The 15,694-nt window shown below is 48.1% G+C and overlaps 1 pseudogene; it reads left to right on the top strand.

The window, feature by feature from the left end:
- Positions 1-473: 473 nt before the first annotated feature.
- LOC119804357 lies at positions 474-10,982 on the top strand (annotated as a pseudogene).
- The last annotated feature ends 4,712 nt before the right edge of the window (positions 10,983-15,694 follow it).

The following is a 15,694-nucleotide window of genomic DNA, read 5'->3' as shown; positions in this document are numbered from 1 at the left end:
TTATTTTTATTAACTACATATTTTTATTACTAAAGTGTCTTGGACTTTCTATATATTCACACATACACCATCAAAAATGAAACAGGGGGACTGAGATGGCTTAGTAGTTAAGAATACTTGGTTTGTGTAGAGGACTGGCACCCAATACCTACAAGGTGGCTTACAATTTCCAATTCCAGAGAATCTGGCATCCCATTTGTCATCCATGGGCACCAAGAGTGCATACAGTGGACTTACATATGTGCAGGAAAAACATTCCTGCACATAAAATCATAATTAAATCTTAAATAACACAGAAAGTGGTCAACCCGTACAGAATTCATATTTTAAAAAGAAATAGGTTGAGCTTTGATGGTTCTAGTGTCCTGCACTGACTGAGCAAAGGTCCAGAGTGGCTGCAGCCAGCTGCAGGCTTGGTGCCCAATTTTCCAGAGCATGTGGGGCAGTTGAGGCTTGCTACTCCGCACTGTGCCATGTTCATGCCACCTCCTACACTGGTCAAACTAGGGCAAGTTAAAGTCTTCAGAGTTGTGTATACTTTTGAACCCAGAACTCCAGATGAATTGTACTTTGAGGAAGGAGTTACTATCTAGGGAAGGAGATATTATCTATATCACAGACATTAATGACACCAGATGCTGGAAAGGGACCTGCAAAGGCAAGGGAGGCCTGACCCTGAGCAATTATGCGGCTCAGCAGGATGGATTCATTGACAGTCCATAGCTGAAGCTGCAAAAAGAGGTAATTTGAGCTGATTGCGAGAGTGCTCTGGTCAATCACGTGGGTGTGGAAGGCTTGGACAAAGCCACCGGAAATACAGCCCTGTACTGGCCCTGTTATGGGGGCCACAGAGGTATAGTGGAGGTGCTGTTAACTCAGCCAGATTTTGGGTGGAACCGGCAAAGCAAACAAGCCGGAGATCCAGTTCTGCACGCGGCTGCCTGGAAGGGTTCTGCAGACATTGTCCACTTGCTACTGGCAAAAGGTTCAAGACAGACTTAAGAAACACTGATAAGAAGCTGGCCTCTGATATGGCCTCCAATGCCGCCTGCGAATCACTTATGAAAAAGATTCTGGGGGCAGATGGGGTTTGAACGTTAAGTAAGTGTTATCTCCCCCACAGCCCTCACCCCCGCCGCAAACATAATATTTTTATTAGTTATTTAGGAATTTCACATAATCCATTCTTCCCAGGTTTACCTTCCCACCCTTGTGCCTCCACCTCACCCTCCTCACCCCGCCAAACCAACTCCATCAAGTCTACTTTGTATTGCCTATATACTTATTGGAGCATGATTAAACTCCCAGTGGTCTTAAAGACAACCAAGTGCCGTCATCATTGTCGTCATCATGTCTGGCTGTGCCCCCACCTCTGCCTGAAGCCATCAACTGGGAAGAGCTGTGACGACGGCTCAGACTGATCCCTTCTGGAGCTGCTTTGATCACTAAACTTCTTTTGCTTTGGTCATTCCCAAACCTTGGCTGTCTTACCAGAAGAGCCTCGATAACTTCTTTCTAAAGTTTGAACATGGCACTCCCGCACCGTGATCTGTGGCGAGTCTGTCTGTCCATGAGCAACGCTCACCCGTGGCTTGCCAATAAGTGGCCTGACACTTTTATGTTCTCCCGAGTAGAACAGCGGCGAAAAGATTATTTCTATTTGTCAAGCTAAAGTAATGTTAATACCTTTCTTTCTTTTAAAAATATCAGTATTTCTAAGACAGTTCTTTAACTCAAGGATTGTGGTATTCTGAGTGGGTTTTTCAAGGGGAAATGCTTAGTATAATGATAGATCAAAATTCTCAATGGAAAGTTGTCAGCTATTTTGACAAAGTGGAAACAAAACGATACTGAAAATGGACATTTAAAGAGAGATTTAAGAAAATAGGCTTCTTGCAGCGTCCAGCTGGAAGGGGTCAATGGCTCCTGTGCTGCCCTGGAGACTGACCGCTTCAGGCAAGCGCAGTCGCCTGAAGCTGCCTTCTAATGAGGCTGTGTCCCCGTCCTTGTGGTCCTCTGCTTGGCTGCACAGTCAGCTCCTCGATACCCCCAGCCCCAGCCCCAGCTCCATGGCCTTCTCTTCCTTTGCCGTCCACATGCCCTCTATGGTGAAGATTGAGAAGCTTTGTCAGTAGAACCCGGTTGAGTGCAGCTCTTCACGTACAACCCGGACAGCAGAGAGCTCCAGAGACGCACAGCCAAGAGGAGGGTCTGATCTTCCTCTCATACAGAGGGGTTTTTAAAAATAGGCTCCCGGCTGCTCTCCTCTCATTCTCAATGTGGGCCCCATGCTACAGACTCTGAATGATGAAGTTCTGAAATATTAAGAACAGATTCCTAGTTTAAGACTTAGGATTTATCTAAATTTGCTGCGCAGCTCAGAACAGACACATAGGGTTTCTGCGCACTTATGCCTGCAGGCTTCTTTGAAACCACTCAGGAGTTCCTAAAGCTACATCCTTCAGAAGAACAGAAGCATCTCACAGCCTGCCCTGAAGAAGCACTTTTTGTGAAGAAGGGTCCAGCATGTCAACTTCCTGTTTCTTTTCAAGAATGTAGTGGTGTGCAGGATACTGTTTGGAGGTCTCCAAAGGACAATCTTGTGAAAACGAACAGAATAATTGCATTAAAACCACAAGGAGAACCAAAAAAAAATCTTAAAAGTGCTAGGCAGTGGTGGCACAACCTTTTAATCCCAGTACTCAGGAAGCAGAGGCAGGTGGATCTCTATGAGTTCGAGGCCAGTCTGGTCTACAGAGTGAGTTTCAGGACAGCCAGGCCTGTTGCATAGTGAGACCTTGTCTCAGCAACAACAACACAGTCTGTCTCCAAGGCACCGAACACAAGGCATAGGTGGCCAGTGACCTAACACATTCCTTGGCCTTGGCTGTTTCTCTCTTAGGCATTTTCGCCACTTGGTGGTACTCTATAGCAAGGTTCTTGTCTTTAATCTCCCTCCAACAGTCCCTCAAGTCTCCAGGCTTCTACCACTCTGTTTTTGAACTGATTTCTACGCTGTCTCCCCCGGAGTCAGTGAGGCCCTGCCCTGAGGTCAGATTTCTACAACTGACTAACCTGTCTAAGGGACAGCTGTCCCCTAAAGGAGGGTTTGCACTCGCCTCTGCAAGCTATTAGTGCTGTACAGGTGGTGGCAAGCAGATCATCCTGCCCCCGAGGATACCCTGTGTAGAGGAGAACTAAGGTTACTGAACAGATGGATCCTGGATTACCTCAGCAGGCTCTGTCTTCAGAAAATTCCTTAAATGGAAAAAGGCAGCAGAGGAGTTGGTGTGGAAGACACTTGAAAGACAACAGCCACTTGGGAAGGAAAAGGTCACAAGTCAAGGGTCACAGGCAACCTGCTGTGCAACACTTACACCAGAGCACCCCCAAAGGAGCTTAGTCTTGGTGATACCCTGACCTAACCCAGAATGACTAGCACAGGTCATGGCCAACAGCTGTCGGGTAGTAAAACCACACGAAGCCACCATGCTTGTAATTTGTTGCCGTAGAAAGAAACAGAAACTTGGGGGGGGGGCGTGGAAGCTTCCATCATTTTCCATTTCCTCAAACAGCTTGTCTTCGTCACACGTCCACAGTGGGAGTCGAAGCCGCCCCATGGAGACTGGGTTTCAGAGACCAGACTGTCAGTGACTGGCAAGGGAAAGCGCTCCAGGTTGACCACAAGATTAAGATGGCCTGTGGCCTGTGTACCTAATGTGAGGCTAAGCTGAGGTCAACACAGGCTGACATTAAAGATATGTGCCACCAAGCCTGGCTTAAATTACATAACATTTGACTGCAGTATATTTGCGTCTTTTTATTGGCTAAACCTGTATCCCATAAAATTGTATTGTTGACAAGAGTAGATGTAAGAGGGATTCAGGCTCCAGACAACTTTACACAAGAAATACTTGAATGTGTTTCTGTGTATAATCAGAAGACAAGAGCTTAAGGTCCTTTATAACTGATACATACCATATCAGAAACTCTTTCAAATGTCAGTACCAATATCAACAGTGTCTTTGGAAACCTTTATCACCTATTAGAGGTCACTACTTCTGTAATTGAAGTGCTCATAGTCATGGCACCCCACAATACTGCTGCTTATGTTGTGCTTGCTTGATTCTGAGAGTATCTCCATTCTTGCAAGAACTACATAGACAGTGGTCTTGCAGACTCCAGCATGGTGTGCATTGTTCCCAAATCCCTAATCACACCCAAAGACGTCATAGGAACTCACACTAGAATGCCCACGTAGGAATAATCTCAGCATTATGCAGCAAACCAATACCTCAGGTACATTGTCTAGGGGAAAGCCATTTATTAGGAAGTCCACCACATAAATTCTGAAGAAATAGCTCAACAGGTGTGCAAATTTCAACACATAAGCACAAGAAATATGAAACAGAAGGCAATATGAAACTCCTAACATTTATATTTCCTTAGTAACAGACTCCAAAGATATTGAAGTAGATGAAGTGCCTGATAAAAGTTCCAAAAGAATGATAATTTAAAAACTAGTTGAAATCTGAGAAAATGCAGGTAAACAGACGAGTGAAATAAAGAAGAGAATGAGGGATATGTGTGAGGACTTCAGCAGAGAAAGATAGGGACAGAAACGGACAGAACTCTTGGAAATAAAGAGCTCATTAAGTCACTTAATAAATTCATTTGAGAGGCTGGCAAGACAGTTCAGTAGCTAAAAGCACTTTCTGTGAATTCTGAAAACTGAGTTCAATTCTTAGAACTTTTGTAAGGGTATAAAAAGTGGACCAGCTCCACAGAGTTATTTTCCGATCTCTGCTTTCGTATTCCTAAAATTGGAGTAAGGGTATAATTCAGTTGGTGTATCCAGCCTGAAGTTCATGAGCCACACACAGCTGCATGTAGCGAGAATAGTTCAGGATTTGGCACAACACAAACTTATAAACTTAAAATATCAGGAGTTTTTTCAACAATTTTTTTGGCAATGCGATTGTGCAGTTCTTGACCATGAATGTTGTAGGTGACAGTATTGCATTACAGCATCACAAGGCTGGACACATTTAAAGGGGTTAAAACATAATACCTCCGAATACACTAACTGTAAGATATTAGTCTTACTTGCAAAGGCACATGCAGACTACAAGTGAAAAACAAACAAGCAAAAACAAACTAACTAACAAAAAAAAAAACCCAAATCATATTGTAACGGAATGGAATCTGAAAACAATTAAGAGTAGCCAAACTTTTATCCAATAAAACATATTGTAACACATGTAATATACATAGCTTCCAGGGATAAATTTCTGAGAAATATGTAGGTAAGGTAGGATGACTAGCATGGTAAAGTCTGCTTCAGTGCAAGCTCGCTAACCTGAGTTTGATTCCAGGAACCCATACTGAAAGCTACAAGAGAGAAGTGGCCACACGTACTTGTCCTCTGACCTCCATATATGCACTGAGGAGTGTGTGCTTGTGTGTGTGCACATGCACTCACACAAAAATATTTTTTTGTTTTATTTTTGAGACAGAGTTTCTCCATGGCTTTGGAGCCTGTCCTGGAACTAGCTCTTGTAGACCATGCTGGCTTCGAACTCACAGAGATCTTCCTGCCTCTGCCTCCCAAGTGCTGGGATTAAAGGTGTGAGCCACCACCACCCAGTCACACAAAATAAAAATTAAAAAATATACACAATAACTACAATCTTTATACATTGAACACAAGCATACCCAATTTTATAAATCAGTTATTACTAGAGCTAAAGAGAGAGATGAGGTTCAATGCAGTAACAGTGGATGATTCCAGTACTCCACAATCACCAAAGATACAGACCACACAAAGAAAACATCATAGTTAAATTGCATTTTTGAGCTAATGGGCTTAACATTTCCAGCAAATTCCATCCAACAGCTTCAGGATGTGTTTTCTTTTCATCAGTGTTAAGCTGTTCTAAGATGGAGTCACCTAAGACACCAAGATGGACTACACATATGGTCCTTTGGGGAAATGGAAACTGAACATTCTGTGCTTCTTAAAAGTCTGTTGAGCCCTTGCCTCAGCAGAACAGCTTGACCACCTGCTATCCTCACAGCTAGAGCCTCCCCTTGGAAACCTTTGCCTTCAACAGTCCCTTTTGACTGTAACAATTCCTTTTTCCTTTAATGTAGTTCCCCCATCCTTGTGCCCAACTAAAATCACCTATAAAACCTCAAACTCCCCTTGCCTTTCAGCCTCCTTGTGGCTCTCGTGGTCTTGTTCCCTCATTAAACCTCACTATCAGCTCATGACACCTTTTCTATGATAGGACAGATATTTAGGAACAAAACAAAATTAAACGAAAATTATAAGTGAAACAATATCTTGTAGAAATTATACAAATGCATGGAAACTGATTAACACAAGTCAATAGTGGGTCATTTCAAAAACAGAGGTACAATATACACAAACCTACAGGGCACAGAAAAGGCGGTAGTAAAAGAAAAGTTTTGCACACAGAATAACTACATTTAAAATACAAATAACATAACGATGCGTCTAATGGGCTAAGGAGGAACAAATCAAACCCAAAGTCAGTAGAAAAAAACAGATAATAAACTTGAGTAGAAATAAATGAAGTAGACACTAAAAGATCAATACAAAAGATCAATGAAACAAATATTGTTTATTTGCAAAGATAAATGAGATTGGCAAACTTTTAGCGAGACTAGCCAAAAGAAAGTGAGAAGGGAGATCCAGACGAGTAAGACTAGTGGGAGTGCAAATGTGTACGGCCACTTTGCAAATTAATATGGTGATTTCTCAGAAAATTGGGAATCTCTTTTTTCTCTTCCTCTTTCATTTTTTCTTTTTCATTAACCTTGCCTTCCTCTTTCTGTATTCTCTCCATTTCTCTACTTCAGCTCATTCTTTTACTTTGCTTTTGTTGATTTTAATTTTCCAGTTTATTCTACATAATTACTGCTCCTTACTTTTCAATAGCTAATAGTGAGGCAGTAGTTACCCTTAAAAGATATTTATTGTGTTTCTATATGTGCTTTTTTGTGGTTGTGGTGATGTTATAGAAGTTCCCTTTTATGCTTGAAACAATATTGAGGATTGACTACTAAAAAGAAGGCTGACCACGAAGGAGAACCACATGTAAAACCAAGGAACAATTCATTCCTACAGACGTGCAAACTGCAACAAAACACCAAGTACTATGAAAGAGCCACACACCATGACTCATCCAGGTTTCCCAACTCTTTGAGAGATGAAACTAAAGACAGTGAAATAGTTGGAACTCAGACAAAGCGCTGAAAAGTCTGATTTAAAAATGTAGGGCTGGAGACCTGGTTCAGTGGCTGGTCATAGGTACTTGCTACTCTTACTAAAGACCAGGGTTTGGTTACCAGCACTCAACATGGAAGGTCTCAATCATCTTCAGATTCAGTGTCAGGGGATCTAATGCCTTCTTCTAGCCTCCATGGGCACTCTATGTGTGTGGTGTATTTATATATATCCAGGCAAAAAACTCCTACACATAAAATAAATAAATGTTTTTTAAAAATAAAAATGATCAGCGGCTTCAAACCGGATTCATATAAATAGGAGAATGCAGTAAAGATATCAGGTGAAGATTTGGATGAGAAGTTGGTCAAGAAATTCAGTAAAGAGAAAGACCCTGATAAGACAGGGGATATGAGAATGGAATCCTAATATAGCAAATAAAAAACTTAATGGAAATCACTACCAATTGGCCAAACCAGACAGGAGAATAAAATACCAGGGACTGAAGACAGAGTTGAAGAATTATTTTATTAATATGGCAGCATGCATTGTATGACAGACTTTTTTGGAGGAGAAACAGCATACATGCACATGCACACCACACAAACACACACACACACACACACACACACACACACACACCCATACTCAGCCCAGAAAGGGAGCCCCACTATAGACAAAAGTAATGGTTGTACCAGTGTCCGGTTTGGTGAGCCGGTTTTGAAGTGGGGTTACTAACAGGAGTGTGGTTGAGGGCTCACTTACAAGGAGCAGGGATAACTCAAGAACATCTGCCTCACTGCAAAGCCCACCCAGACATGGGCGACTTCTTGGGGAAAGCTGCAAACCTCCAGCTCTCTTCACAGCCTGCAGGCAACACCACATCTCTGATTGTCTGTTTTGCTTTCTGCAGTTTGGCTGCTCAGAGTCTCCATCTCCAGTATCTGTCTACAGCTTTTCTGTTGTTGATAGGAGCCTTCAAGTCAAGAATCTTCTAAGCTTTTGTTTACCTAGACTTGTGACCTTTGCTTTATCTCCTGTTTTCCCGTAGAATTACGTGATCCTCCCCATCTTTCAGAGCAAATGATGCAATTCAGAGGAAATGATGTGATTCCTAGCATTATGTCATAGAAAAAGCAGCAAACTAAAGAAGAGAAAATTCGCTGTTCCACCATTCAACACCTCACGGATACAAGAGATCAGACATATGAATCGGTGGTGTGCAAGAGTGTGCCCATGTATAAACTAAAAGCATAGAAAATTGATGCAATAAATTAAAGAAAAAAATCCCCAAATCTAGGACAAGAAAGTATAGTAGACTTTTAGAACCCCAAATGGCATGGCCAGAAGAGAACATTTCTGCATCACGTGATAGTGGAAAATATTAAGCTGTCCTATGAAAAAGAGTAGTGAATGCTCCAATAGAAGAGTGACAAGTTCTCTACAAAGGACCTACAAGGGACTTCACGGGCAAAAGTTTTAAAGCCAGTAAATCATTGAGTGATATATCTCAACCTCTGACAGAAAATAAATGTCAGTCAATATTACTACAACCAGAGATGTGATCTTTTAAGAAGGATGAAGAATTAAGGACTTTCCATGATAAGCACAAAGTAAAGCAGCACACGACTAGCTAACCTAGAACAACGGGATTAGCTTGAAGAAGCACCACACTGAGAAGGGGGGATGCACACAGATGCACAAGCACCTAGGAATGAATACCTCTTACTAGAAGAGCAAACAAAGGAGAAGTAGAAAGAATCAAGCCTTAGTAACATAGCAAACCAACCAGTCACTAAGATAAAGGGAGATTAGTTCATAATTGCTTAATTAAATCAATGTAAGACGCCTTAAGTCTCGAATCAAAATTAAAAGAGGCAGCCTCGGGGCTGGAGAGATGGCTCAATGGTTAGGAGCGCTGACTGCTCTTATAGAGGACCTGGTTCAATTCCCAGCACCCACATGGAGGCTCACGATCATTTGTAACTCTAGTTTGATCTCAGAACCCACATGATGGAGCAAGAACACCAATTCTTTGACTGCTATCAAGAAAACAAATGTTGCAGAGAAACCTTTTTATTCATTCTGGTGGGATATAAACTAGTACACAGTCACTATGGAAATCAGTGAGGACTTTTCTCAAAACACTAAACATAGAAATACCTTATCATTCAAATATACCCCTCTTGGATATATACTTGAAAGACTAACATGATACTTGTGTTTATTGTTGCATTATCCAAAACAGTCAGGAAACAGAATCAGCGTAGATGTCTATCAATAGACGAGTGGATAAAATGTACATATAGATAATGGAATTTTATTTACTCATTATAAAATGAAATATATTTTTAATAAAAATGAGATCATGAGATAAAATAAAATCATGACACATACAGGAAAATGAATGCAACTGGAGATTATTACATAAAGTAATATTACATCCAGAGTCAGACAAATACCAAACATCACATGTTTACACTTATGTACAGAACCTAGATTTAAGTGTGTATAAAGGGCTGGGAAAATGGCTTAGCAGTTAAGAACATTTGCTGAGGGCCTGGATTAAATTTCCAAAACACACGTGGTAACTCACAACTGTCTGTAACTTTCATTCCAGGGAATCTGCTGAGCGTGCCAGGCACACATGTGGTGTTCATACATGCAAGCAAAATACTCATACACATAAAATAAATAAATCTAAAAAATTACCAGACACACATGTGATGTACATACATGAAAGCAAAATACTCATACATAGAAAATAATTAAATCTACAAAAGAAGGGAACCAGTGAAGTGCATAGAGGATATGAGGAAAGCCAGGTGGAAGTGAGCAAATGAGTCAATATATAATATCACACATGTATGAAAATGTCAGTATGACAACCTAAAATTTATTTAAAGTTAATAAAAATTATATTCTGCTTTGAAAAAAGTAAAAGGGGCAAAGTAGGAAGATGGACGAGAAAGAATACTAGAGGGTGTGAAAATAATCGATGTATGTAAATTTATGTTCAAAATGTTATAATGCAATCTATTACAATATATACAATTACTATGCTACTAAAATAAATCCTCACTTAATGCTTTTAGGGCTATTAAATTTATTAGCAAACTTACTACAGTCTCCTTTTTCTATTCAAAGAATAGTTCATCAGACATTTTTGCTAGAGCACTATTTATCTAAATTTATAGTTGTTTCTTTTAAAAAAAAGTTTTGAGTAGTTTTCAGTGTTATTTACTGTACATGAATATAGCAAATAAGGAAAGTGAAAAGAATGGCCATCACTTTATTTTTAAGATTTTATTTTTTAATTGTGTATTTCTTTTTAAAATAATTTGTTTAGTTTTATTTTATGTGCATTGGTGAGAGGGTGTTGGATCCCATGGGATTGGAGTGACAGAAAGTTGTGAGCTATCATGTGGATGCTGGGAATTGAACCTGGGTCCTCTGAGAGAGCAGCCAGTGCTCTTAACCTCTGAGCCATCTCTCCAACCCCTTAATTGTATATTTCTTATTGAGTTTCTGTATGCACATAAACCCAGGTATCCTGGTGGCCATAGGCATCAGATCTCTGTTGGAGCTGGAGTTGCAGATGGTTTCTCATAGTGTGATGTGGGTGCTAAAGTGTGGTCCTCTGTTAGAGCAATCTCTGCTCTTAATTGATGAGCCATCTTTCCTGGCCCAGGTTCAGTATTTTGGAGGAAGGTTGCAAATTTTGTTTTGAGTGTTCTAGCAGCAATCATAAATCACACTCGTGGATACCAAAATGCACCAAAACATCTTTTTGAAGGTTTAAAGTGCTAATAATGTAGCTTTATTGAACATTAAAAATATGTATCTAGAAGAAATATTTGTCCAAGTCTTTCAGAAAAGCACTCACTCCTTAAAATTAAGCTTTGATTAGTGTTAAACAGTAGAGAGTTTATAAAAATCTTTGATAGGCAGCAAAGCGTCTTTTTAGGGTCACTGTCTCTTTAAGGGGCGTGTACGTTTGCATAATTTCCTGAACGTTCTGGAACGTGTCACAAAAACGTGACAAAGCTCGACGCCATTTTAAGTCCCGCCCCGTCGACTTCCTCAGGCAGTGTGAGCCATGGAGCGCGGTGAGGGAACACGCACCAAGGGTGCTCTGGCTAAGGCCTGGTCCCCCCATGTTCCCGAAGCCCCTCCAGCCGCTGGTTCAGAAGATTTGGGCTCCGGAGAGTCCCAGGCTGCTTCGGGCCTGGGTGCTGACCGCCGAGGGGCTCGCTCCAGGGTTCGTGGCTCCAGGGCTCGTGGCTCCAGGGCTCACAGCTCCAGGGCTCGCGGCTCCGGCTCCAGGGCTCGCATCTCCGGGTCTCGGGGTGGCTCCAGGGCTCGCATCTCCGGGTCTCGGGGTGGCTCCAGGGCTCGCGGCTCTGGCTCCAGGGCTCGCGGCTCTGGCTCCAGGGCTCGCGGCTCCGGCTCCAGGGCTCGCGGCTCCGGCTCCAGGGCTCGCGGCTCCGGCTCCAGGGCTCGCATCTCCGGATCTCGGGGTGGCTCCAGGGCTCGGGGTGGCTCCAGGGCTCACGTCTCTGGGTCTCGGGGTGGCTCCAGGGCTCGGGGTGGCTCCAGGGCTCGCGTCTCTGGGTCTCGGGGTGGCTCCAGGGCTCGGGGCTCCGGGTCTCGGGGTGGCTCCAGGGCTCGGGGCTCCGGGTCTCGGGGTGGCTCCAGGGCTCGCGTCTCTGGGTCTCGGGGTGGCTCCAGGGCTCGCGGCTCCGTGTCTCGGGGCGGCTCCGTGTCTCGGGGCGGCTCTGGGTCCCAGGGCGGCTCTGGGTCTCAGGGCGGCTCTGGGTCTCGGGGTGGCTCCAGGCCTCGCGGCTCCGGGTCTCGGGGCGGCTCCAGGGCTCGCATCTCTGGGTCTCGGGGTGGCTCCAGGGCTCGCGGCTCCACGTCTCGGGGCGGCTCCAGGGCTCGCATCTCTGGGTCTCGGGGTGGCTCCAGGGCTCGCGGCTCCGTGTCTCGGGGCGGCTCCGGGTCTCAGGGCGGCTCTGGGTCTCAGGGCGGCTCTGGGTCTCGGGGCGGCTCCAGGCCTCGCGGCTCCGGGTCTCGGGGCGGCTCCAGGGCTCGCGTCTCTGGGTCTCGGGGTGGCTCCAGGGCTCGCGGCTCCGGGTCTCGGGGAGGCTCCGGGTCTCAGGGCGGCTCTGGGTCTCGGGGTGGCTCCAGGCCTCGCGGCTCCCGGTCTCGGGGCGGCTCCAGGCCTCGCGGCTCCGGGGCTCGCGGCGGCTCCAGGCCTCGTGGCTCCGGGGCTCGCGGCGGCTCCAGGGCTCGCGGTGGCTCCAGGGCTCGCGGCGGCTCCAGGGCTCGCGGCTCCGGGTCTCGGGGCGTTTCCGTGTCTCGGGGCGGCTCCAGGGCTCGGGGCTCGGGGTCTCGGGCCTCCGGGCCTCGGGACTCCAGGCCTCGTGGCTCTGGTTCTCGAGCCTCCCGGTCTCGGGACTCCGGGCCTCGGGCCTCCGGTTCTTGGGACTCTGGGCCTCGGGCCTCCGGGTCTCGGGACTCAGGGCCTCGGGCCTCCGGTTCTTGGGACTCTGGGCCTCGGGCCTCCGGGTCTCGGGACTCAGGGCCTCGGGGCTCCGGGTCTCGGGGCTCCAGGTCTCGGGGCTCCGGGTCTCGGGGCTCCAGGTCTCGGGGCTCCGGGTCTCGGGGCTCTGGGTCTCGGGGCTCTGGGCCTCGCATCTCTGAGCCTCGTGGCTCCGGGCCTAGCAGCTCTAGGGCTCGCGGCTCCGGGTCTCGCGGCTCGAGGGCTCGCGGCTCCAGGGTTCACGGCCCCGAAGTTCGCGGCCCTGGGGTTCACGGCCAGGAGGTTCAGGGCCCTGAAGTTCACAGCCCAAAGATTTCCAGCCCCGAGGTTAGCAGCCCGGAAATTCGCGGCCCTGAGGCTCTGGGTCCTGTGGTACGCAGCCCCGAGATTTGTGGCCCAGAGACTCCGGGTCCTGGGATTCTCAGCCCCGTGGTTTGTGGCCCGGAAATTTGCGGCCCTGAGGCGCCGGGTCCCATAATTCGCAGCCCTGAGATTCGCGGCCCTAAGGTTTGGGGTCCCGGGGTTCGCGGTCCTGAGATTCGCGGCCCTGAGGCTCCGGGTCCCGTGGTTCGCGGTCCCGGGGTTCGCCGGCCCGAGGTTCACGGCCCTGTGGCTCGGGGTTCCAGGGTTCGCGGTCCCGGGGTTTGTGGCCCTGGGGTTCGTGGCCCCGAGGCTCGGGGTCCTGGAGCTCGCGGCACTGGAGTCTGTGGCCCTGAAGCTTGGGGTCCTGGGATTCGCGGCCGTGGAGTTCGCGGCCCTGAGGCTCGTGGCCCAGAGGTGCCAGTTGGCAGCCGGCCCAGGCTCCCGGGAAACCGCGGCAGCGGGATTCCCACCAGCAGCAAAGGCTTAAAGGCCCAGCGAGGTGAGTGGCTTTGAAACTTATTTTTTCAGAAAGTGGGTGGGGGTGGGAACGGAACTCGGTCCCCTGAGGTGTGACACCTGTCGGCAGGCCTCTGTGACAGAAAAAAATGGCCGCGGGCTCTGAGGAGACCCCGGCCACAGCGGGACAGTTTGGGGCCCTGTGGGACTGTTAGCGGCGCCGCGGGGCCTCGGCAAGGTCGACTCTGTTGCTGCCCAGGCGGGGCCTCTTGAGGCCCGAAAGGGCCCCCTAGGTGTGGCGGCAGGTGCAGGCCACTGCAGACAGGGCGGGACACTTGGGGCGCGCGCACGTCGGGGAGAGTGCAGGGACCGCACGCAGCGCAGGTGGCAGCGTGGGGCCTCTGCAGGGGGGCGTCTGTCGCTGCCCAGGCGGGGACTTGCGAGGCTCCTGGATGGAAAGTCCCTCCTAGGAGGGGCAGCCTTGCTACTGTAACCAAGTCATGGCTGCGTGGCCCGTGACCCACCAGTTAGTGTGGGGCTCGAGGGGGCGGCCTTCCCCAGGGGCTATGTGGGTGGCGCATTTGTCACTCGGCAAAAGGGGGACTCGCGCACCTCAAAAGGTCTTGACAAGCGCGACACCTGTGGGGAGAATGTTCGGGAGGCAGCGGGGCCCCCTTGATGGCCACGACCGAACGTTATGGCGGCCGCTCTCAGCAGTGCCTAGACCTGGTCAGTCAGTTTGGGACCTAGGCAGGGTGGCGTGTTTGCCCCCCTACAAACGGAGGAGCTGGTGAACCCCGAAAGGTTGCCCGCTCCCTGAGGAGTGACCGTGGAGGGGAAGGCGGAAGCTGCAGCCCAGACCCTGGAACAGAAAGTCATGGCGGGCCGCGCTGAGGGCCCCCGCGGGCGGTGCTGGCCATCAGTTTGGGGCCTCCACAGGGACTGATTCATGCCCTCCCGGTGGAGCTGGCCTAGTGACAGAGGCTCAGACGGGGGACTAAGTACTGTGCCACCCCTGTCTGTGTGGGTGCTGGCACCCCAGCACCGGAGCGGCGCACGGCCTCACTTTGCCCCCGCGGGTGTGAGTGGGTGAGTGCTGCCCCCACCCCTCCCCCCGCGGGTGTGAGTGGGTGAGTGCTGGGGCCCCGAGGGCCCTGGCGGGCGCCACGAGCGCTTTGTCTAGGAGGCTGCAGTGAAGCAGCACGCACTTGGCCCGAGGCGTCGAGGCAGGAGCCCTCCGCGGGCGGGGCGGGGCGGGGCCGGGCCTCGGCTTTACCTGGCAGCCAGGGACCTGGTGGGGCGCACACCTCGGGTTTATCAGGTGCTCTGCGGGCTGTGGATCCCAGGCAGCAGGGCGGCGCGCGTGCGAGGGACCCGGCCAGTGCTGCGCAGCAGGATCGCGGGCTCCGGGAAGGTGTCACCACGATGTCGCGCCTCAGCCCAGCCGGCGGTGAGGTGTAAAGGCTTAGGTGGCTGTGCAGGGGCTCTTTGAGCACGAATGAGCAGGAGCAGCCGTAGCAAAATTCTTCTGTTGGGTCCCAGGAGAAAACCATCTATCCCCGAAGGCAGCTGGCCTCGTACAGTCCCGACGGCCTGGGCTGCCTGCAGTGTGCGCCTTCCAGCTCGCGGATGTGTCCTTCCAAAGCTCCTGCCCGAGCGAGCTAAGCCAGAAGTGCATGGGTGGTCACTGACCTGCTCATTTCAGTAGGCAGCCAAGAGCGCCTCACGGAATTTTAAAAAACAAACTAGAAAAATGACTATTTCTGGGGAAAAAGCAGATTCACTTCTTTAAGTTTTTTTTTTTTAACTACTTTGCAGCTAGGTGTTTCACCTTCCCTCCCGTCAGACCTTTTTACTGGGGCTATTAGCAAGGGAATGCTTTGAAATGATTTGAGTTCCTAAAGTTTTCATTCTATAAAAGAGGATTTACCAAAAAGGTATTAAAATGAGCGAAATAACCTAATCTTAGTTCTGCTGAGAAGTTTAAAAGATACTACTGATCTGATAAAATCTTGCTTAGCAATTTTTTCCTTAAACTCTGACTGTATTCCCAGTCTTCAGTGTTTTCTGTCTTCTCT

The sequence above is a fragment of the Arvicola amphibius genome, chromosome X (assembly GCF_903992535.2).
Source record: "Arvicola amphibius chromosome X, mArvAmp1.2, whole genome shotgun sequence".
Lineage (NCBI taxonomy): Eukaryota > Metazoa > Chordata > Mammalia > Rodentia > Cricetidae > Arvicola > Arvicola amphibius.
Note: the sequence above shows the minus strand (reverse complement) of the source record. Positions and strands in the feature narration are given on the sequence as shown.